Source organism: Martes martes (assembly GCF_963455335.1).
Source record: "Martes martes genome assembly, chromosome: 2".
Classification (NCBI taxonomy): Eukaryota; Metazoa; Chordata; class Mammalia; order Carnivora; family Mustelidae; genus Martes; species Martes martes.
In genome coordinates this window covers 28,450,946-28,474,979 of record NC_137889.1, presented here as the reverse complement: position 1 = coordinate 28,474,979, position 24,034 = coordinate 28,450,946, and the positions used below count along the sequence as shown (strand labels likewise).

Below are 24,034 nucleotides of genomic sequence, written 5' to 3'. Positions count from 1 at the left end.
CTCCCCTTTTATTCATAATTTTGTTAATTTGGGTCCTTTCTCTTTTCTTTTGGATAAGTCTGGCCAGTGGTTTGTTGATCTTATTAATTCTTTCAAAGACCCAGCTTCTCGTTTCATTGATGTGTTCTACTGTATTTCTGGTTTCTAATTCATTGATCTCTGCTCTAATCTTAATTATTTCCCTTCTCCTGCATGGGTTGGGTTGTTGTTGATTCCCCAGTTTTTTAAGGTGTAAAAAATAGTTTGTGTATTTGGGATTTTTCTATTTTTTTTGAGTGAGGCTTGGATGGCTACATATTCACCCCTTAGGACCTGCCTTTGTCATATCCCGTAGGTTTGGGACCAATGTGTTTTCATTTTCATTGGTTTCCATGAATTGTTCAAGTTCTTCTTTGATTTCCTGGTTGATCCAAACATTCTTGAGCAGGATAGTCTTTAGCTTCCAACTGTTTGAATTTCTTCCAAACTTTTTCCTTATTCTTGTGATTGAGTTCCTGTTTCAAAGCACTGTGGTCTGAAAATATGCAGGGGATAATCTCAATCTTTTGGTTTCAGTTGAGACCTGATATATGACTCAGTATGTGGTCCATTCTGGAGAAGGTTCTATGTGCACTCAAGAAGAATGAGTATTCTGTTGTTTTAGGGTGGAATGTGTATATATATATATATATATGTATATGTATGACATACATATACATATATATATATATATATATGTATAAAATCTATCCCGTCTGGTCCAATGTGTCATGCAATGTTTTTGTTTCTTTGTTGATTTTCTGCTTAGATGATCTGTCTATTGCTGAGACTGGAGTGTTAAAATCCCCTACAATTAACATATTCTTATCACTATGTCTCTTTATATCGGTTAACAGTTGACTTGTGGAGTTGGCTGCTCCCATGTTGGGGGGCATAGATATTTACAATGGTTAGATCTTCTTGTTGGATAGACCCTTTAAGAATGATGTAGTGTCCTCTGACCACAGACTTTATCTCGACTACAGACTTTGGCTTAAAGTCTAATTTGTCTGATATGAGAATTGCTATTCCAGCTTTCTTTTGTGGTCCATTGGCATGAACGATGGTTCTCCGTCCCTTCATTTTCCGTCTGGATATATCTTCAGGTTCAAAATGAGTCTCTTGTAGACAGCATATGGGTGGGTCCTGCCTTTTTATCCAATCTGCAATCCTGTGCCACTTTATGAGAGCATTAGGCCATTCACATTGAAAGTGATTATTGAAAGATATGATTTTATCGTCATCATGTTTCCTGTGAGGTTCTTATTTCTATAGATTGTCTCTGTAAATTCCTGTTCTTTATCACTCTTGGAGTCTTTCTCTTTTATAGAACCTCCCTTAATATTTCTTGCAGGGTCAACTTAGTGGTCACATATTCTTTCAGTTTTTGCCAGTCTTGGAAGCTTTTTGTCTCTCCATCCATTTTAATGACAGCTTTGCCAGATAAAGTATTCTTGGCTGCATGTTCTTCTCATTTAATACCCTGAATATGTCTTGCCAGCCCTTTCTGGCTTGCCAGGTCTCTGTGGACAGGTCTGACATTATTATGATGTTCCTCCCTCTGTACCTAAGGAATCTCTTCCCCCTATCTGCCCTTAAGATGGTTTCCTTGGGAATTTTAAAATTCACAAGTTTTACTACTACATGCCTGGACATTAGTTTATTCTCCTTTATCTTGGGAGGTGTTCTCTCTGCCTCTAGGACACAAATGCTTATTTCATTCCCCAGATTAGGAAATTTCTCAGCTAGGATTTGCTCAAATATATCTTCTAGTCTTCTCTCTCCACCCGTTAGGGATCCCAATAGTTCTGATATTGGAACATTTTATGGCATTGTTTATTTCTCTAATACTGTTTTCATGGATTCTAAGATGTTTGTTCCAGGCCTCCTCCTGATCCTTCTTTTGTATCAGTTTGTCTTCTAGATCACTAATTCAATCTTGCTGTTAGAGTATCTAGATTAGATTGGATCTCATTGATGGCATTTTTAAGTTCTGCCAGATCAGCTCTCACTTCTGCCCTTAGAGAATGTTTGTTGCCACTAATGGTTTTCTCCAACCTAGCTATTGTCTGCATACCTGTTACCCTGAAGTCTGTTTCCAACATCTTGCTTATATCCATGTCCGTTAGTTCTGTGGCAGAGGTCAGTCTCTGAACTTTTCCTCTTTTGGGGGTTCCTCCTCCTAGTCTTTCTGGTGAGAGGTGGTTGAGGGAATATACAGAGTCCAAATTATTGACCACAACCCAAGCAAGATGCACCTGTTTTATACGGATCTTAGGGTTGTCGGCCTCTTGTTCTTTCAGCCAGTCTTCTGGGGGAGGGGCCTGCTGTGCTGTTACTCAGGCAACCCTGTTTGGGCAGAGTTGCTTTGTCCCATATTGGGGCAGGAGATGGGCTGGGGGGCTTTTGTTCTCTGGGGGCTTTCTCTGGAAGCTTTCTGTGTCCCTTCCAAGAGTCACAGCAGAAGTGACTGTATCCAAACTTCTGTCTCAGAACAGAGAGATCACAGTCTGTTGTTCAGTAAGCACTCCAGGCCACAGTGTCTCCATTTTTGTCTGTGCTGCTAAAAACCACAATGTCTTAGGTTGTGTGCCCCAAAGCAACACTCCCAGCCCTAGCTTCCAGGTCCACACACATCTCTGCCTTTTGTGCTTCTAAAACTGCCAGCCATCCCCAGATCACATGCGTGTCCCCGCAGCTCCAGGTTTCAGTCTGGGGTGCTGCCCTAAAGTCCTTTCCCCGCTGCTACCAGTCTGTGATTCTGTGCCCCGTCCCCAGCACAGGAGGCTTTTGTGCTCCACTGGCACAGGACCCCAGAGGCTCCCTCCCCCTTCCATTTATCTTCCCATATCTGCCCGCAGAATTGTGGCTCCCTGCTTCATACCTTGAAACCAACTGCTGGAGATATTCTGTTTGTAGAGATCCGGATATATCTTCTTACATCTCAGGCTGATTTCAGGGGTGTTCAGAGTGGTCTGGTAGATATCCAGCTCAATTCCAGGGACAGGTTGAAATAGGGTCCCCTACTCCTCCACATCTTGCCCACTTTCTATATCCTAACTATATTTAAATATAACAACTGATATATATATAAATGCTGATCCAACTCAAACATATATAAGTATATGCAACTCTCTGATTTATATATACATATTATATATAAAAATCTCAAAATTCACATTCTCAAGGGCTCCTTTAAGAGTACACAGTTCAGTTATAACACAAATGCTGACCATTATAATCTTTGAAAAAACCTGGAAACATTTCTGAACTTCATGGCCTTTTTAGAAATATCTTTTTATCCTAGATCTAGATGCTTTCACTCAAGAAATAGCTACTATTGGTTCCCAACCTTGACTGCATAATAGAAACACCAGGGAAGCTTAAAAAAATAAATAAATAAAACAAACAAACAAACAAAAAAAACAACTGAGGTAAAATTCTTATTTTATTCATTTGTGGTTTATTCTTTATGTTTTAGGTTATATTTTGGAAATTTTTAACACATGCAGGATAGGACCTCCTCACATAGCTTCAAAAATTATCAAATTTTGACAATCACATTTCATCAATAGGCCTGCTGTTTTTTTGGCTGGATTATTTTACAGAAAATCCCACACATCATGTTATTTCATAAATAAGTATTTCTGTATGCTATTCTCATTTTTATTAAACCATGAGAGACTGTGGGCTCTGAGAAACAAACTGAGGTTTTTGTAGGGGAGGGGGGTGGGGGTATTATGGAGGGCACATACTGCATGGAGCACTGGGTATGGTGCATAAATAATGAATTCTGGAACACTGAAAAAAATTAAATAAAATTAAATTACAAAAATATATATACAACTACTAGCCTTGACAGAAATTTAAAGTTGGAACAAATTTTTAAAAGCTCCTTAATACGATGTAATAGCTATTCCCTATGCAAACTTCCTTAATTTTTTTCAAAGATATCTTTTTAAGTTTGGTTTGTTTGAATTAGCATTGAAGGTTTATATGTAGCTTTTGGTTTTTACATCACTTAATTCTCTTTATTCTACAATTGACCCTTCCTTTCTAGACTAGATAGTCTGCTCCCAAGTCATGATTTGCTGGACAAACCAGGGCATATTTCCTGTATCATGACCTACATTCTGACGTATCTAGTTATTTCTCATGGTGTCATTTAACATGTTCCTCTATCCTCAGTATTTCCTGAAAACCACTAGGAGCTTAATTAGATTCCAGTGCAATTTTTCAGGCATGCATGTTTCATGGATGGAGTTGTTTACTTCCTGTTGTAACAGCATGAGACTCATAATGTGTGGTTGGTCCACCAGTGGTGCTGTTAAGATTAACTAATTGGCTCAGGGTTTCCAGCCTGACCCTTTTGTGATTAAAGTCCATCATCAACAGCTCACCTAATGGTTTTACCCAGTTTGTGGTTTGCCTAGATGGTGGTTTTTTTTTTTTTTTTAAATACCAGTCCTCAGTACCTGTGTCTTTAAAAGCACCCCAGGTAATTCTAATGTGTAGCCAGAATTGGAAACCATTAATATACATGACTATGACACACCCTTGGGGAAATAATTTAGTTACTAGGAATGGCAGAAACCACTAGGACTTGGAGCCTGCACACCTGAATGAATATAGTCATTTAATCGTTTTTAAATTGGACAAAAAAAGTTATTTGCAGAAGAACGAATGTGTGTATCAGAAATTCAATGGTATAAACAAATGTGCTCTGATGTGTATGTATATGCTGTGCTCTTCTACAGCTGATCCCTACATAACATGCCTGCTGCCTTCAAAACCTGTTCCTTGATTAGACCTGCTCCAGGGGAAGGATTTAAACAAGATGAAAAACTGCCCCTAACTTTTTCTTAACACCCTCCAGTGATCACAATAGCAAAGAAAGCCACTCTGCAGGAAAACTCTTGTTTAACTCCTAAAGAATTATTACATCCCACTACGGGGCTTTCTCAAAAGAACCCTCTGAGACCAGATCAAGTTTAAAACTGAAATCGATTTTGAAAACTAACAATGCTTATAACAGACAAAAGTGAGAGTCCTGGAAACTTGTCTTTTGCATACCTTTTCTTTCTAGAACCCGAAGTCACTTAAACACAGCTTTGCATTTGTTCCTCCTCCCTCATTCCCAGCATCAGTCTCTCTGGACCCTTCCTATTCCTTTCTATAATGAAATTCATATTCGTTATACCACATCCTTCATCATTTCCACAGTGTTATTCTGTTTACCTGGTCAAAGGTATCAACTTACTAAACTGATCTGCTAAACTACACACAGGAAAGATGTAAAGGGTCACTTCAGTGGAGGTAACAATAGGCATTTTAAGATAATCTGCAAACTGAAGCATTGCATTAACTGGAAAAACCCTTAGTGCAACAGAGAGACATAGCATAATACAAGGGAAAATATCCTGAGATCATGAACTCCATTCAATTCCATGGCTCTGCCAGTTATTTTATTTAGGAAGGACATTTAACCTCTCTGTGCCTCAATTTTCTCTCTTGTGAAATAGTACATTTGGGTCATTTACAATTTAACCAGAAACTGTTACGGTTTTATGAATGGTCTGTCCAAGCCTAAGAAATGATTGCTATTACAGAAGACCACGTAAAATGCATTCCCTTTAAGGATATAGGGAGACACGCTTTCCAATACGCCATCTGTGGTGGACCCACCGCCAGGATGCAGATTTTCATGAAAACCCTTACGGGGAAGACCATCACTCTCGAGGTTGAACCCTCGGATACAACAGAAAATGTAAAGGCCAAGATTCAGGACAAGGAAGGAATTCCTCCTGATCAGCAGAGACTGATCTTTGCTGGCAAGCAACGGGAAGATGGACATACTTTGTCTGACTACAACATTCAAAAGGAGTCCACTCTTCATCTTGTGTTGAGACTTCGTGGTGGTGCTAAGAAAAGGCAGAAGAAGTCTTATACCACTCCCACGAAGAGTAAGCATAAGAGAAAGAAGGTTAAACTGGCCATCCTGAAATACTATAAGGTGGATGAGAATAGCAAAAATCAGTCGCCTTCGTTGGGAGTGCCCTTCAGATGAGTGTGGTGCTGGAGTTTTTATGGCTAGCCACTTCGATAGACATTACTATGGCAAATGCTGTCAGATCTATTGCTTCAACAAACCAGAAGACAAGTGATTGTATATGAGTTAATAATAAAAGACATGAACTAAAAAAAAAAAAAAAAAAGAATATAGGGAGACACTATACTCATAAGAGATGAGTTGCCACAGCTATTAGAGACACTAAAAAACCTCAAAAAATGCTTAGCAATTAAAAATTCCTGTCAGAAGCACCTGGGTGGCTCAGTTGGTTATGCAGCTGTCTTTCGTTCAAGTCATGATTTCAGAGTTCTGGGATAGAGCCCCGCATCGGGCTTCCCTACTCAGCGGAGAGCCTGCTTCTCTCTCTCCCTCTGCCTGCTGCTCTGCTTACTTGTGCTCTCTATCTCTCCATCAAATAAATACAGAAAATCTTTTAAATAAATAAATTAACAAACATTCCTGTCAATTACAGAAATATTCATACATGAAATAGCATGTTTGGGATTGCTTTAAAATATTTCAGCAAAAAAATTATCATAAATGGGAGAGTAGATGAAACAAATTTGGCCAACTGTCAAAAAAAAAAAAAAGAAAAACTGTTAGAGCAGAGTGAAAAGTACTTATTCTCTCTAGTCGTATATCTGAAATATTTTATAATATGAACTCTTAATCCCCCAGCCCAATCGTGCAACACCCCATGGTTAGCACCAAACAAAAGTTCTTCATTTGGAGTTAGTGGAGTTGCTTGGTTTCCAGAGGAAATAAAACAAAGTCTAGAAATAATTATGTGAATTCCAGTATATTCCATAAAATGTCGAGTTCTCTTATGACAGTGTCTTTCTCCTCACTGCGATAGTATGTGTGCTCATGGAGTGAGCTAATTCTGAAGAACACAAGTTCACTATCATTTATGATAAGACAAGACCATCAAGGCTCTATGTAAGGAGGAGAAATCACACTTAGGTTTCCCAAAATGCAGTATCTGAAAGACTAATTCTAGATCAATCCCATCAGAAAGCACAACGTGAGAATATAGGGTTAATACGTGTTGCATCAGATTCACAAGTGTAAACTGCCCCCCAAAAACTTAGCCACGGGATCAATATATTCACTCTTTTTGGTCATTTGAACAATGTTCAGCAAGTCACCACTGCACTGAGCTAACATTCCAGTAGTCTTAACAGATAATGTGCCAGTAACCTTCCAGAGAGCTTAAACAGTAAAATAATTCAGCTGATCACCACAGTAACTCAAGATTAGGTGGATATTTTTCTATTCATCTGAAAAGCTTGGCAAACAAAATTATTCTAAACTGCATATAAACTGCAGGTCTGCCTCACTCTAAAGAGCAGATATGGCCCTTTCAAGACTATAAATAAGCTGAACTATTACCTCCTGCACAGGAGAAGTCAGCTACCTAAACTGATTATTGAAGTGAATAATTTTATAAGGTACATAATTTCAAGCAGAGAAATTCCCACCAGCTTACTGAGGTGAAGACATTAGATGGGGTAAAGAAGTAACTCCTCCTTTCTCTTCCTTCACTGTTATGAATTTCTGATGCAACAGGTTATCTGATTTAATGAAAATGTATTCCAGAAAGATAGACTCCAGCCCTGACACTTTCTTAAATATGATAGGAAAGATAGGTGAAGATCTCTGCTTTGTTTCTGTTGTTGTATTATTATTGCAAAAGAACTGGGGAATTTGGTCCATGTCAAATGCAGAAAATAAGTACAATAATTTGTATCTAAGTTTATACTCTTTGCTTACAAGAATTAAAGCTTTCTTGAACTGTAGGTATTCTTTTATATACTGAATGTGATAAAAATGCACAAACATCAAGATTGAGGATATATATCCCATGTGTGGAATGTTCAATGTTTTCTGTTAAACAGAACTAAGTTTTCTTGATAAACCAAGAAATTAGTGAACACAGATGGAATTCTGGTACATGCAAAATAAAAAGCACAGGAAACCTGAAATATCCATGGTATAGGAATAGAGGATTCTAGTTTACTCAGAATGGGCACTTGATAACTAAATGTTCTGCCACAAATTTTAACAAAATACTCAACACGTATTTGCGGTTTGTTCTAGTAAATGGAATCAACTGCCTTTGATCATCTGTTCTATTTCTGGCCTCTAAACTACACAATGGCACGAGACCTGCTATGAAGGCTCTGAAAGTCATGGAGAATTTCTCTTTCTTCTTAAAACAAAGTCCATCTGAGAGTAAATCACCCCCCCCCAAAAAAACCAAAACAACAAAACAAAACAAACAAAAAATTTCATCCCCCGTTTAAGAAATCTAATAAATGTTTGAAAACATTTATGTGACAGTCCTTCTTGATCCATTAAGACAAGAAATAAAAGTTCCTGGGAGGATAGAAATGCTTCACTGGATGCCAGATAACTGTTTAAAGCAAAGGTAAGTAAAAACATATGACATACCATGTTCTACTCCAAGGTGTAAGATGATAACAAGTGGCAATCTATTAACCAGTAATCATCCCTTCAAATAAGTATTTAAATTATTTAACAGAAAAACAAACTCAACTAGATAAAATCTACAGCATTGTTCGAGGTAGAAAAATTATTAAGCACAACAGTGTTCACATTTTCTAAATTAAAAAATTAAGACATGATCCAACACTGAGCTGGACTGTTTCAATGAGAAATAATACCTTGGGGGCACCTGGGTGGCTCAGTGGGTTAAAGCCTCTGCCTTCAGGTCATGATCGCAGGGTCCTGGGATCGGGCCCCGCGTCGGGCTCTCTGCTCAGTGGCAAGCCTGCTTCCTCCTCTCTCTTTGCCTGCTTCTCTGCCTACTTGTGATGTCTGTCAAATAAATAACATCTTTAAAAAAAAAAAAAGAAGAAATAATATCTTGGAAAATCTGAGATGTGCTGCCGTTATTCTACCAAAAGCATCTGTTTGTTTTTCGTGAATTTATTCCACTCAGATTTCTTAGGGGCTGCAGCACAGAAGCTTGCTGCTCTTCCCATAACGAGGGTCCTGAGTAGGGCTCAGCCTTCTCTAGAAAACCTTGGTTTCTCAGAATCTGATAGGCCCACCCTCCAGACATATACACTCTTCTCTTTCCAAAGTGGTTATCATTCCAATCTTTCTGGACATAGTCTAGTAATAGTAAAGGAACTGATCTATGATATCTTGGGATACAACTGAGACATGGTAGGTGGAATTGTCATCTACCCCTTCTCCTCCCACCTAAATATTAATTTATCCTTCACCATCCACTACATGTCTCCAAATCTCCATAAAATTTCCTTAGTATTATTAGTACCAGAATCTGTTTTCTTTTTCTTGGTGCAACTAGATGAACACTTGACTCTTGCTTATTCCTGAATGGGGAATGCAAGTTTAGTATGTTCCACTGTTTGTGCATTTTGCAGAGAAATTTAATTTTTCCTCTCTGCCAAATCACTTACTGTGGCAAAGCAATAAATGATAAAGACTATCAAGTACTAAGGAAGATGAATAGTCTAACATTAATTACTTAGTTCATATCTAAAAATCAATATTAACAAAGCATCTCTTCTATCAATTCATCTAATCATCACTGTAGACATGTAAGATAGCTATTTTTTCCCAATTTGCAAATTAACCAACTGAGATTCAAAGAGAATATGATCACATTCATCAAGAAGTAAATAGAACCAGGAATAAAATCCTGGCCTTATAGCACACCTGAGCTCCTACTTCTCTTCCATGATAGAGAAAAGAAAAACTTTTTCTATTCTCAACATTGTCACGAAATTTAAGGTGGAACTCTTCAGCAAAGTACAACGACAAACACGGAGAGAAGTGAAAACACAACATGAAGTTGCAAGAGTTTTCAAGGTTAAAAAAACTATGTAAGATACAGAAGTACTTGAAAAACTTCAACATTTACTCATGATGAAAATGCTAAAAAAAAAAAAAAAAGAATTAGGGGCACTTTCTCAATTTGATTTAGAGCATCTATTAAAAAACATACAGCTAACATTATAATTAGTGATGCAAGAATGAATGCTTTCCCCCAAGTCAATAAGAAGACAAACATCTCCGCTATCACTCTTATTCAATATAGTGCTGACAATTCTAGCCAGTGTAATAAGGCAAGAAATCAAAAAAAAAAAAAAAAAAGAAAGAGAAAAAGAATAAAATCCTAATGAAAACCAAAGATCTAAATAGATGGAAAGACTTTATATTCATAGATCAGAAGACTCAACATAGTGAAGATGTCAGTTCTTTCCAAATTGACATACAGATTAAATTTCCATAAAAATCCCAGCAAAATATTTTGTAGGAAAAAATCTGATTATTCTAAAATGAAATATGGAAAGGTAAAGGAATTAAAATAGCTAAATTTTTTAAAAATAAGTACGAAATGGAAGGAATTAGTATACCCAATTTTAAGACATGTATTACATAATCAAAACTGTGGTATCACCAAAGGAATAGACAAACAGATCAATGCAACAGAACAGAAAACGCAAAAATGGATTCACACAAATATATTCAACTAATCTTCGACAAAAATGTAAAAGGACTAATAAATAAAAGATAGTCTTTCCAACAAACCATGCTGGAGCAATTGGACATCTATAGGCAAAGGATAAGAAAATTGACCTTAAGGGGCGCCTGGGTGGCTCAGTGGGTTAAGCCTCTGCCTTCGGCTCAGGTCATGATCTCAGGGTCCTGGGATCAAGCCCCATATCAGGCTCTCTGCTCAGCGGGGAGCCTGCTTCCCCCTCTCTCTCTGCCTGCCTCTCTGTCTACTTGTGATCTTTGTCTGTCAAATGAATAAATAAAATCTTTAAAAAAAAAAAAAAAAGAAAATTGACCTTAAATCTCACAGTTTATACAAAAATTAACAAAAAATTGATTGTTTACTAAGATGTAAAATATAAAGCTATATATAATTTTTAAAAAAAGCAGAAAATCTTTTGGGTTATAAACTAGGTAGAGCTATTAGACTTCAAACTAAAAGCATGATGGTGCACCTGGGTGGTTCAGTTGGTTAAGCAGCCGACTCTTGGTCTCAGCTCAGGTCCTGATCTCAGGGTCGTGAGATGGAGATCAGCACAGAGTCAGCTTTAGATTCTCTCTCTGGCCCTCCCCCAGCTTAGGTTTGCTCTCTCTATGAATAAATAAAATCTTTTCTTAAAAAATGAAGAAAAAGAAACTGAAAGCATGAACTAAAACAAGAAAAACTGAAAATGGGACTTGACCAAAATTAAAACCCTTTGCTCAAAAAAGATCCTGTTAGGAAGATAAAAAGACAAACTACAGAGGAGCAGGGCAAGTGTGGTACAGGCAGAAGGACACAGCAATAGAGTCCAAGGCTTTCTCCTTGTTGTGAAACCTGTATCATGGAACGTCATGATGCTTCTCATGTAGAGCATGTAAAGAGGAGGAAAGCTTGGCTTTGGAGAGCTCACTGTCAGGGGAATTGCTGAGGGCTCAGAGCCCAGCCCTGACTACTAGGAAGCCTACAACACAATGAACAAATTGAGCTTAAAAAAAAAAAAAAATTACAGACTGGAAGAAAATATTTTCATACAACATCTGACAAAGAACTAGTATTTAGAATAGGTACCTTCAAACCTCAACAGTAAAAGAAAAAAAGAGAGAAAGAAAAAAGAAAACAGTATGATTAGAAAATGGGCAAAATATATGGACAGACTTTTCACTGAAGAGGATATACAGATGCCATATAAGTACATGAAAATATGTTCAACATCATTAGCCATTAAGAAAATGAACCTTAAAACTGCAATGAGATATATCAAGACATACCTATCTGAAGGCCTAAAATAAAAAATAGTGACAACACCAAATGGTAGTGAAGATGCAGAGAAGCTGAATCAACCATACATTATTGATGAGAAAAATGGTACAGCCTTTCCAGAAAATATTCTGGCAGTTTCTTAAGAAACCAATCATGCAACTACCATATGACCCAGTGACTATACTCCTGAGCATTTGTCCTAAAGAAATGAAAATGTATGTTCACACAAAAACCTATAATGTTAATAGAAGCTTTATTTGTAACAACCGTAAATTGAAAACCCAGACATTATAGGTAAACGGCGGTGCAGCCATGCCCTGGGCTACGAGATGGCGATTAAAAAGTAAATAAACAAACCATCTAGATCAATCAGGAGAGAAATATGCTGAGTGAAAAGCCAACCCTGAAAGTCTGTATACTGTATGATTCCCTTCATGTAACAATCTTGAAATGACAGAATTCTAGAAAAGGAGAACAGATTAGTAGTTGTCAGAGGCCAAGTAGGAGATGAGGGCAGGAGAAAAGTCCTTATGGCTATAAAAGCTCAAAAGGAGGGATCCTTGTGATGATGGAAATACTTTATATCTTGACTGTATGAATGTCAGTATCCTATTGTGATGTTATATCATAGTTTTGCAAGATGTTACCACTGGGGTAAACCGTGTAAAGGGTACACATGATCTCTGTACTTTATCTTACAACTGCATGTGAATCTATAACTACCACAAGATTAAAAAAAAAATTTAATTCGAAAAAATGAGGAGGAATAAACTACACAAAAAGAAAAGGATAGACCAGATCCACGCAAAGTTAACAGCATATACAAAAGTTCCTGTCCTTTATCCTATCTCTACGTTTATCTTCTATATACATGCAGCAATCCAGAATTATCTATTTTGAAATACCTCTGTATCTGTTTCCTCCATTTTTACTCCTAGTGTTCTCATCTAAATCTTCATACTTTTGTACTTGGGTTCATCTTATTATTGCTACTGAAATAAAGTTTCTAAATGTGGGGTGGGGACAGCTACAGAGGGGGTGCTCTACATCAAAGTGTGCTCCCAATTATTTTGGATCCAGTTTGTGAATGCAAGAGATACAGTAAACTTACAGAATTTTAAACTGCATTGCCAAAATGTTGGATTTTTAGGAAAGTGGTTTTTTTCTAACTAAAATGGGGTCAGGATAATAAAATAATGGTTTTCAAGATGTCTTCAAAATGTCATGTACATTTTTAAATAGAAGTATAAGAGTTATACCCAATCTAATATTTTTCATATTTTACCAAGTAGGATGTTACCCATTTGTCAAATGAGGAACTTCTGTTATTCCAAGTTTTCTGAGATGAACCTTTATTTTTTTCAAATGTTTTTCAGCATCTCCTGAGATGATCTTACAATTTTTCTCCTCTCTTCTATTAAATATGATAAATTACAGTGACTGATTTTTAAACAGTAAACAAAGATTGAATTTTTTGCTAAATATATATTACTCTTTACACGTATTGCTAGGTTCAATTTTCTGATGTTTTATTAAAGATTTTTGTGTCTGCCCTTTTCAGGTTTGGGTATCAGGTAGGGCTAGCCTCATAACATACATTGGAAAATGTTACCTCTTCTGTCAATTCCTTAAATAAAGATTGGTATCACTTTTCTTTTTCCTCCCTTTAAATAGAGAATAAACTAGCAACATAACCTGGCCCAGGGATTTTCTTTGTGACAAAGTTTCAATAATTATTACATTATGTGATCTCATTACTTCTATCCAATATTGTAAGTATGTCCTAGCCAGAACAACTGCACAAGAAAAATGTTTTTATTTTTATCTTTTTAGATTATTTATGTATTTATTTGATGGGGGTAGGGGACACAGAGGAAGCGGGAGAAGGAGACTCCCTGCTGAGCAGGAAGCCTGATGCAGGCTGGATCCCAGGACTCTGAGATCATAACCCGAGGTGAAGGCAGATGCTTAACTAACTGAGCCACATGGGTGCCCCAAGAAAAATATTTTTAAAGTATAACAATTGTAAAAAAAAAAGAAAGAAAGAAAGAAAGAAAAAAAGAAAAAGAAACTTTATTTCCAAAGGACATAACTGTAACTGTGCACACAGAAAGTCCTAAGAAATATACTTGGGCCTACTGGACCTATTAAGTCAATTCAGCAAGGTTGGGATACAAAAATCAACTTAAAAAATCTACTTTATTTTTTATACTAACAACAAATAAAAAGCTAAATTAAAATCCAATATAACTCACAATAATATCAAGGAATATGAAGTACCTAGCAATACTTTCATAAGATTCATGAGACCTTTCACTGAAACTATAAAATACTGGCGAGAGAAATTAATGAAGACTTAAATAAATTGAGAGATACAATATACTCAGGGGTTAGAAGACTCAATGTTGTGATGATATTGATTGACTGAATTTATCTATACACACAAAGCAATTTCAATCAAAATTTTAGCATATTTTCTTAAAAATGATAAATAAGTGTTAAATTTATGGGGGGGACCCAATATTGCTAAAACATCTTGAAAAAGAAAAGGCTGAAGAACTTATATTAGTTGATTGTATTATTAAGACAGTGTAGTACTGGCATAGAGAGAGACAAATAGACCACAAAATAGAGAGTTCAAAAGGAGACACACTTACATAGAAAACTGATTTTTGACAGAGGCATAAATGCAATTTAATAAGAGGAGAAATATCTTTTCAACATATAAGTGGACATCTGCATAGAAAAAAAATTAATCTTGACCCAATCCTCATGATATACATAAAATTAACTCAAGATGGATTATAATGTTAACTGTATAAGTTAAAGCTCTAAAGACCACAGAAGAAAAGACAGGAGATTATGCTCATTAACTTGAGGCAGGCAATGGTCTCTTAGAAAGAATGCAAAAAGCACTACCCATAAGAGAAAATATTGATAAAATGACATTCATCAATATTTAAAACTTCTGTTCTTCAAAGGATAACCTTTAAGAAATTGAAAAAGGTACATACTGGGGGAAAATATTCCCAACACATATACTGGACTCATATCCCTAACATGAAAAGAACTGTTGTGACTACTAAGATAAACCAATAGAGAAATGGGTGAAAGATGTGGGCAGACACTTCATAAAAGATACATGAATGGCCAATAAGCACAGAAAAAAGATGCTCAACCTCATTAGGTATCTGACATGCCAAGTAAAACCACAATGAGTTACCACTGCATATCTATTTAAAAAAACTATATCAATTCATATCTTAGGATATAGAACAGGTGAAACTCTCATTCATTGAGATAAGGATATTGCAAAATGGCACAACCAGTTCGGAAAGTGGTCTACTTTTTACAAAGTTAAATACGCACCTGGCTTATGATCTAGCAATCCCATTCCTAAGTACTTTCCCCAAAGAAATTAAAACACATGTTGAAACAAAAAAGTTGTACATGAAAGTTCATACCACCTTCATTCATAATATTCCAAAAGTGGACACAATGCAATATCCATTGTACGACACATTCATACCACAAAACACAAAAAGAAATGAACTATGCATACATCCAACAATTCTGATTAGTCTCAAAGTATTATCGTGAGTTAAAGAATCCAGGCACAAAATAGAACTTAATGTATGATTTTATTTATATGAAATCAAGAAGAGGCAACACGAAATGATAATGATGGGAATAAGTGGTTTACCCTGTAACTGGGTTACAAAGAAGTGTGAGGGGCATGAGAAATTTCTGGAGTGATGAAATTGGTATCTTAATGGAGGGAGTACCCTTAATAAGTGTGTATATCTGTCAAAACTTACTGAACTGGGGGCAGCTGGGTGGCTCAGTGGGTTAAAGCCTCTGCCTTCGGCTTGGGTCATGATCCCAGGGTCCTGGGATCAAGCCCCGCATCGGGCTCTCTGCTCAGAGGGGAGCCTGCTTCCTCCCTCTCTCTCTGCCTCTCTGCCTACTTGTGATCTCTGTCTGTTAAACAAGTAAAATCTTTAAAAAAAAATTAAAAAAAAAAAAACCTTACTGAACTGAATATTTTAACTTTAAATTTTATTGTATATATAAAAATTACACCTCAGTAAAAAAGCATTAAAATATCATGTGTTGATAACATAGGACACAATCTCTTCTCTCCCCTTTTTGTCTCCCTCATATTCCCACTGCAGGGTCCTCCTATATGGCACAGACAGAGGAAAGCAGGAGTTAAAATAAGGTTTCTTCAAACCCTATCTTCATGTAGAATTCCAAATTTGATTTCCTGAAGTCTCGCTGTGCATCTTTCTAGGCTGTTCGTAAGAACACCAGAGAAACTATGTATTACTTTCTCACTTTTTCAGAATCATCCTCTGTACAAATGACCATTTTATTTTAGAATATAACACGGGGGAATATAGAAGAAATTTCCTGATTTAGTGGAGTTATTTCTTAGACAATGTGACAACTTTTAAATGATTGGAAACAAGAACTAGGAGTAGGATTTGTGAAAACCAAGAGTAACTCCAAGCTGAATAATGGAAATAAATTTCAACCTCTTTCTATACACCAGGCTTAAAACAGTGCTGGCAAAGAAGAGCTTAAACAGCATTTTTAAAAAACACTCTCCTTATCTTTACCTACTTTTTGGTAAGAATAAAATAGGAAGTATGTGAGAAAAGTGAGAACAAATTTCCAATATTGAGACCCTCTGAATAGATTACCAAATCTAAATAACATCTCCAAGTACGTATGTTCCAAAGACATAGCTTTACTCCCAAATGATGCTGTATAACTTTGAAATCACAAGAAAATAGAGATATTAATGGTGATGGCATCCTAGAATATGCCTGGGCCTTGCCTTCAATGGCTCAATAAATGTGTTACTGAGACCCTAGCCCCACCACAACCTTATTTGCTTAAAGAGGTCTGCAAAGATACTGAAATGGAAAAAAATTACAAGTAACACCAAAGAAAGCAGCCAGGTTCGGTGGGCTCATCAAATCTACTAAGCATGACAATTCTTCCTTCAGAAACTTAAGTCAACGGGCAAAGCCAAACAAGAAACACGTTTTGTTGCCTTTTGAAGCAGTAACATTTCTGATTAATTCTCTGTTTGTTTCTAATAGATGCAAAGGGGAAATAAAACAGACCATAAAGTTAATCCGGAGAGGCCCAGATGGAGAGATACTTTAAGAAAAACGGACATTGGTATTCTTTCATCTCGGTTTGGAAGGGGGCACCAGTTGTCTTTAAGGATCTTACCCCTGTCCATCATGAATGCTCCTGGCACTCCTCAGTCAACAGGGTCAGCCTGGGAAAAACAGATGCGCCCAAAAGGCTGCTTCAGTGGCTTTCCCCCTCCTCTTTCAGCACACATCTACCTTCTCTGCCTTTGCCCTTGAAGACCTGCTTTCCACCCATCACCTGGGAATAATTCTCATGGGAAGAATGTCAATCAATTTCACAAAGATGCGTCAGCAAATGTTAGGGTGTTACGTGTGTGCCTTCAGAGACACTTGTATTTTGCCAGCACAATCAATAGTATGTTTGTAAAGAACAAATGATATAAAAAACTGCCATTCTTCACAGGAAATATGAGGCATGAACCAACACTTCCGTTGCCTGGTTTCAGTTATTGTAGAGGGGCTTGGGGAAGTGGAGAGATGAAGATCTTAAGCTGCAAAGACCTTGCATAGTGTGCTATATAAATAATGGTCTGCATGGATTTTTAGATTCCTAGCTATCCAAACAAAGGGCTATTTACAAATAAAGTGGTGATATAAATAATTTAAGCCTCCTCCCTGAGCTGGCTTTGTCTTAACTGGTCCTTCTTCTCCTCTGGGCCTTCCTAACCACCGTGTACAGCCTTAATCCTATGGGAAAATGCTTTCCTAGTATCGAATACACAAGTGAGATTACTCTTTGGAACAAACACTTCAAGAATTAATGAGTTAATTGTTGTCATCGCCTCATAGGGCAAGACCAGAGTCGGTCTCATAGGTTAGGACTCAGGGCAGGAACTTCCTCTCAGAATAGCAGACAACCCAAGAGAAAAGTGCCTTCTCCCTGCTGCAGTGCAGCGAATGGACCCCATGCCCCAGATGCGGTATTTGGCCAGCTTTTCAAATGTACAGTCAGTACACTGGCTAACCCTATGTAAAAAAATCTTAGGAAGCAGAGAAAGGATTCATTATGCCCAGGACAAGCTTAAATAAAGCACTTTCTAAAAATAGTCAGGTTCAGGGGCGCCTGGGTGGCTCAGTGGGTAAGCCGCTGCCTTCGGCTCAGGTCATGATCTCAGGGTCCTGGGATCGAGTCCCGCGTCGGGCTCTCTGCTCAGAAGGGAGCCTGCTTCCCTCTCTCTCTCTCTGCCTGCCTCTCTGCCTACTTGTGATCTCTCTCTGTCAAATAAATAAATAAAATCTTTAAAAAAAAAAAACAAAAAAAAAAAATAGTCAGGTTCAAGAAACGTGTTACTCACTGGCCCAATGAGTATAACATGTGAGTGAAATGTGAACACTTGCTAGTCATTCATACAAGGAAGAGCAGCTGAAATTAAGAATGAGTAAAGTATAATGCGACAGACACAGCAAAGAACAGGAAACAGAATGTGGATCTGAATTCACGCTCAACCACGTTATACGACCTTCAGCAAGTAAGCTACTTTCTCTCACCGCCAAGTTTCTCATTATAAAATACCTTCTTAGAAGGTATTGTGAGGTCAGTGATTAGCAGGAAGTGATAGGATGGGCTGTCAAGAACGGGATCACAGGTATAGATATCTTTATAAAATTTGGGGCTACAGCTCAATACAAGAAAGAAAATCTATGGTTCAGATAAGGCCACACAAGTCAGTCTTCCCTACTGAGACTCTGGAGGAAGTGAGCTAATAACCAGCCATTAGCTGGCAGAATGCCCAGAGCAGTGCTGACCTATCCAGGGCAGGAACTGGGAAAGTAGTTATAGGTGGGAAGGAAAACAAGGCAGAGTGTTTTGGCAGGAACCGCAAAACTGGCAGTGCCTGCTGAGGTCAAAGTGAGAGATGATGCTCTAGGAAGGTGCTTCGCCTTCAGCCTAAATATCCGTGTATGTGGGTAAGGGGAAAATAAATCAGCCAGCCCAGTGTCTGCACAATAGCAGGTGTTTACCAAAGGTGGTTAGGACCATTATTAGGAAACTTTGTATTAAAAGGGCTTCTTTAAGAACCACACTGTGCCTTCATTTTCCCATCTGGATAGGTAAGAGCAGCTGTACTTGTCCCTATAATTTTAGATGGAATAAACAGTAGAATAGAGGAAGCAGAAGAATGGATCAGCAGCCTAAAGGACAGAGTAATGAAAAGCAATAAAGTTGAACCAGAAACAGAAAAAATAAATAAATAGATGACAATAGACTTTGTGAACTCAGTGATAACAAGAGGCATAACAACATTTTCATTATAGGGATCCCAGAAGGAGGAAAGAAAAGGAGGCAGAATGTACTTGAAGAAATAATAGCTGAAAATTTACTAAATCTGGGGAAGAAAACAGACATCCAAGATCCAGGAGGCACAGAGAGCCCCCAATAAAATCAACTCAAGGAGGCCCACCCCAAGACACATAGTAAATACAATGGCAAAAAGTAGTGCTAAAGAGAGAATAAAAGGAGCAAGAGAAAAGACAACAGCTGCATACAAGGGAAACCCCTTAAGGCTATCAACAGGTGTTTCAGCAGAAACTTTGCAGGCCAGAAGAGAATGCCAGGATATAGTAAAAGTCTTGAAAGGAGAAACAAAACAAAACAAAACCTGCAGCCAAGAATACTTTATCCAGCAAGGCTGGATATATTTCAGAATATTCAGAATAGAAGGAGAGATAAACAGCTTCCTGGACAAACAAAAGTCAAAGAAATTCATGACCACTAAATCAGCCCACAAGGAATATTAAAGGGGACTCTTTGAGTGGAAAGGGAAGATTATAAGCAGAAGTAAGAAAAGTAGGAAGCATAAAAGCAGTTGAATTAAGTATATATATAAAAAATAAGATATTCACAAAATAAAAGGATGTAAAATATGATACCATATACCTAAAATGTGGGGAAAGAAGAGTAAAGAATGGGTACAAACATAAGCAACCAGCAACCTATGCTATATGCATAAAATGTTAAATACAAACCTAATAATAGTAACCACACATCAAAAATCAGTAATAGATATGCCAAAAAAAAAAAAAAGAGAGAGAAAGAGAGAGAAAGGAATACAGGCACATTACTAAAATCAGCAAAACATGGGAAGAGAGGAAGAGAGGTAGGAACTACAGAACAACCACACAACAAGTAACAAAATGGCAATAAGTATAGATTTATCAATAGTTACTCTGAATCTAAATGAAGTAAATGTTCCAATCAAAGACAGAGTGACAGAAGAAAAATCTAAAACAACAACAACAAAACAAAAAACACTTAAATGAGTTGGAAAAAGAATAATGAAGTCCAAAACCAGTAGAAAGAGGGAAATTATAAAGATTAGAGTAGAGGAACCTCCATACTGTTTTCCAGAGTGGCTGCACCAGCTTGCATTCCCACCCAACAGTGAAAGAGGGTTCCCCTTTCTCCACATCCTCGCCAACATCTGTTGATCTCTGTGTTGATTTTAGCCATTCTGACAGATGTGAAGTTGTATCTCATTGTAGTTTTGATCTGTTTTTCCCTGACAATCAGTGGTGTAATACAAACTAGTACAGCCACTATGAAAAACAGTAGAGTTTCCTCAAAAAGTTAAAAATAGAATTATCCTTCACTCCAGCAATCCCATTACTGGGTATTTATCCAAAGAATACAAAAATACTAATTCAAAGGGATACGTGCTCCCCGATGTTCACAGCAGCATTATTTACAATAGCCAAATTATGGAAACAGCCCCAAGTGTCCATCAACTGATGAATGGATAAAGAATATGTGATATATATATGTGTGTGTGTGTGTGTGTGTGTGTGTGTATAATATACAATATATATATGTGTGTGCATGTTATATATGTGTGCATGTATATATTATATTATGTATATCATATATATATATTATATATATAACAATATCACTCAGCCACAAAAAAAGAATGAAATCTTGCCATTTGCAATTACTTGGATGGAGTTAGAAAATATTATGCTATGTGAAATAAGCCAGCCAGAGAAAGAAAATACCATATGATTTCACCCATACCTAGATTTTAAGAAACAAAACAAATGAGCAAAGAGAAAAAAAAAGAGAGAAGCAAATCAAGAAACTCTTGACTATAGAGAACAGACGTGTTTACCAGGGGGGTGGAGGGGGCGGGGGTGGGTTAAACGGGTAATGGGGACTAAGGAGTCCACTTGTGATGAGCACCAGGTGTTGTACGAAAGTGTTGAATCACTATACTGTACACTTGAAACTATTATTACACTGCAGGTTAACTACCTGGAATTTAAATAAAAACTTGAAAAATCCTAGGGGAGAACATAGGCAGTAGCCTCTTTGACATCGGCCACAGGAACTTCTTTCAAGACATGTTTCCAAAGGCAAGGAAACAAAAGTGAAAATGAACTTTTGGGACTCCATCAAGATCGAAAGCTTCTGCACAGCAAAGGAAACAGTCAACAAAACAAAGAGGCAACCTACAGAATGGGAGAAGATATTCACAAATGACAGTACAGACAAAGGGCTGATATCCAAGACCTATAAAGAACTCCTCAAACTCAACACCCAAAAAACAGATAATCATATCAAAAAATGGGCAGAGGACATGAACAAACACTTCTCCAAAGAAGACACAGAAATGGCTAACAGACACATGAAAAAATGTTCATCATCACTAGCCATCAGGGAAATTCAAATCAAAACCACATTGAGACACCACCTTGCACCAGTTAGAATGACAAAGATTAACAGGACAGGAAACAACAAATGTTGGAGAGGATGTAGAGAAAGGGAAGCCCTCTTACACTGTTGGTGGGAATGCAAGTTGGTGCAGCCACTTTGGAAAACAGTGTGGAGATTCCTCAAAAAATTAAAAATAGAGCTACCCTATGACTGCAATTTCACTACTGGGTATTCACCCCCAAAGATACAGATTTAGTGAAAAGAAGGGCCACATGCACCCCAGTGTTCATAGCAGCAATGTCCACAATCACCAAACTCTGGAAAGAGCTGAGATGCCCTTCAACAGACAAATGGATAAAGAAGATGTGGTCCATATATACAATGGAATATTACTCAGTCATCAGAAAGGATGAATACCCAACATTTGTATCAACATGGATGGGACTGGAGGAGATTACGCTGAGTGAAATAAGTTAAGCAGAGAAAGTCAATTATCATATGGTTTTACTTACTTGTGGAGCATAAGGAATAACATGGAAGACATTAGGAAAAGAAAAGGAAAAGTGAATTGGGGGAAATCAGATGGGGAGACAAACCATGAGAGACTGTGGACTCTGAAAAACAACCTGAGTTTTGGAAGGGAGGGGAGCAGAGGGATGGGTAAGCCTGGTGGTGGGTATTAAGGAGGGCAGGTACTGCATGGAGCACTGGGTGTGATGCATAAGCAATGAATCTTGGAACACCGAAAAAAATAAAATTAAGATGTTAAAATCAAAGAACTTCAAAAAACATTGAGTAGAAATAAATGAAACAGAAACTAAAAAATACAAAAGAACAGATCAATAAAACCAGGAGCTGATCCTTTGAAAAGATCAACAAATGATAAACCTTTAGCCAGTGTCATCCAAAAAACAAAAACAAAAACAAAAACAAAAACAAAAACGGGTCAGGGCGGGGTGCTTAAACAAAATCAGAAATGAAAGAGGAGAAATAACCAGCAGCCCAACAGAAATGAAAAGGATTATAAGAGAATATTATGAAAGATTATGTGCCAACAAATTGGACAACCTGGAAGAAATGGATAAGTTCCTGGAAACATAGAACTTTGCAAAACTAAACCAGGAAGAAATAGGAAAAAAAAAAAAAAGAGCGCTTATCAACAGTAATAAAATTGAATGAGTAATCAAAAGTTCCTAACAAACAAAAATCCAGGACTAGATGGCTTCACAGGCAAATTCTACCACACATTTTTTTTTTAAGATTTTATTTATTTATTTATTTATTTATGAGAGAGAGAGAGCGCGTGAGTGCACGAGTGAGCTAGCGCACAAGCAGGCAGAGTGGCAGGCAGAGGCAGAGAGAGAAGCAGGCTCCCTGCCAAGTAGGAGCCCGATGCGGGACTTAATCCCAGGATCCTGGGATCATGACCTGAGCTGAAAGCAGCAGTTTAATCCACTGAGCCACCCAGGCGTCCCATCTACCACACATTTAAAGAAGAATTAATACCTACTCTTCTCAAAGTATTTCAAAAATAGAAGAGGCAAGAAAACCTCCCCATTCATTCTATGACGTCTGCATTACCCTGATACCAAAACCAGATAAAGAAACCACAATAAAAAGAACTACTGGAAGATCTATTTTTAATTTCCTGAGGAATCTCCACACTGTTCCCTATGACCCTGCAATTGCACTGCTGGGTATTTACCCCAAAGATACAGATGTAGTGAAAAGAAGGGCCATCTGTACCCCAATGTTTATAGCAGCAATGGCCACGGTCGCCAAACTGTGGAAAGAACCAAGATGCCCTTCAACGGATGAATGGATAAGGAAGATGTGGTCCATATACACTATGGAGTATTATGCCTCCATCAGAAAGGACGAATACCCAACTTTCGTAGCAACATGGACAGGACTGGAAGAGATTATGCTGAGTGAAATAAGTCAAACAGAGAAAGTCAAGTATCATATGGTTTCACTTATTGGTGGAGCATAACAAATAATATAGAGGACAAGGGTAGATGGAGAGGAGAAGGGAGTTGAGGGAAATTGGAAGGGGAGGTGAACCATGAGAGACTATGGACTCTGAAAAACAACCTGAGGGTTTTGAAGGGGCGGGGTGGGAGGGTGGGGGAACCAGGTGGTGGGTATTAGGGAGGGCACAGATTGCATGGAGCACTGGGTGTGGTGAAAAAACAATGAATACTGTTACGCTGAAAATAAATAAAAAATTAAAAAAAAAAAAAAGAACTACTGGCCAATTCTCTGATGAATATAGATGCAAAAATTCTCAACAAAATATTAGCAAACCAAATCCAACAACATTTTTT

General features: G+C 37.5%; 1 protein-coding gene and 1 pseudogene across 2 annotated transcripts in view; one reads left to right on the top strand and one right to left on the bottom strand.

Moving 5' to 3' along the window:
- NRG1 (neuregulin 1) overlaps positions 1-24,034 on the bottom strand; it is a gene marked incomplete at both ends in the record, with an annotated part of 1,090,467 nt that overhangs the window by 936,023 nt on the left and 130,410 nt on the right. The gene's annotated exons all lie outside the window — the stretch shown is intronic.
- LOC308338971 (ubiquitin-ribosomal protein eS31 fusion protein-like) lies at positions 5,689-6,182 on the top strand (annotated as a pseudogene). Its single transcript has one exon. The product of its transcript is annotated as a ubiquitin-ribosomal protein eS31 fusion protein-like (transcript).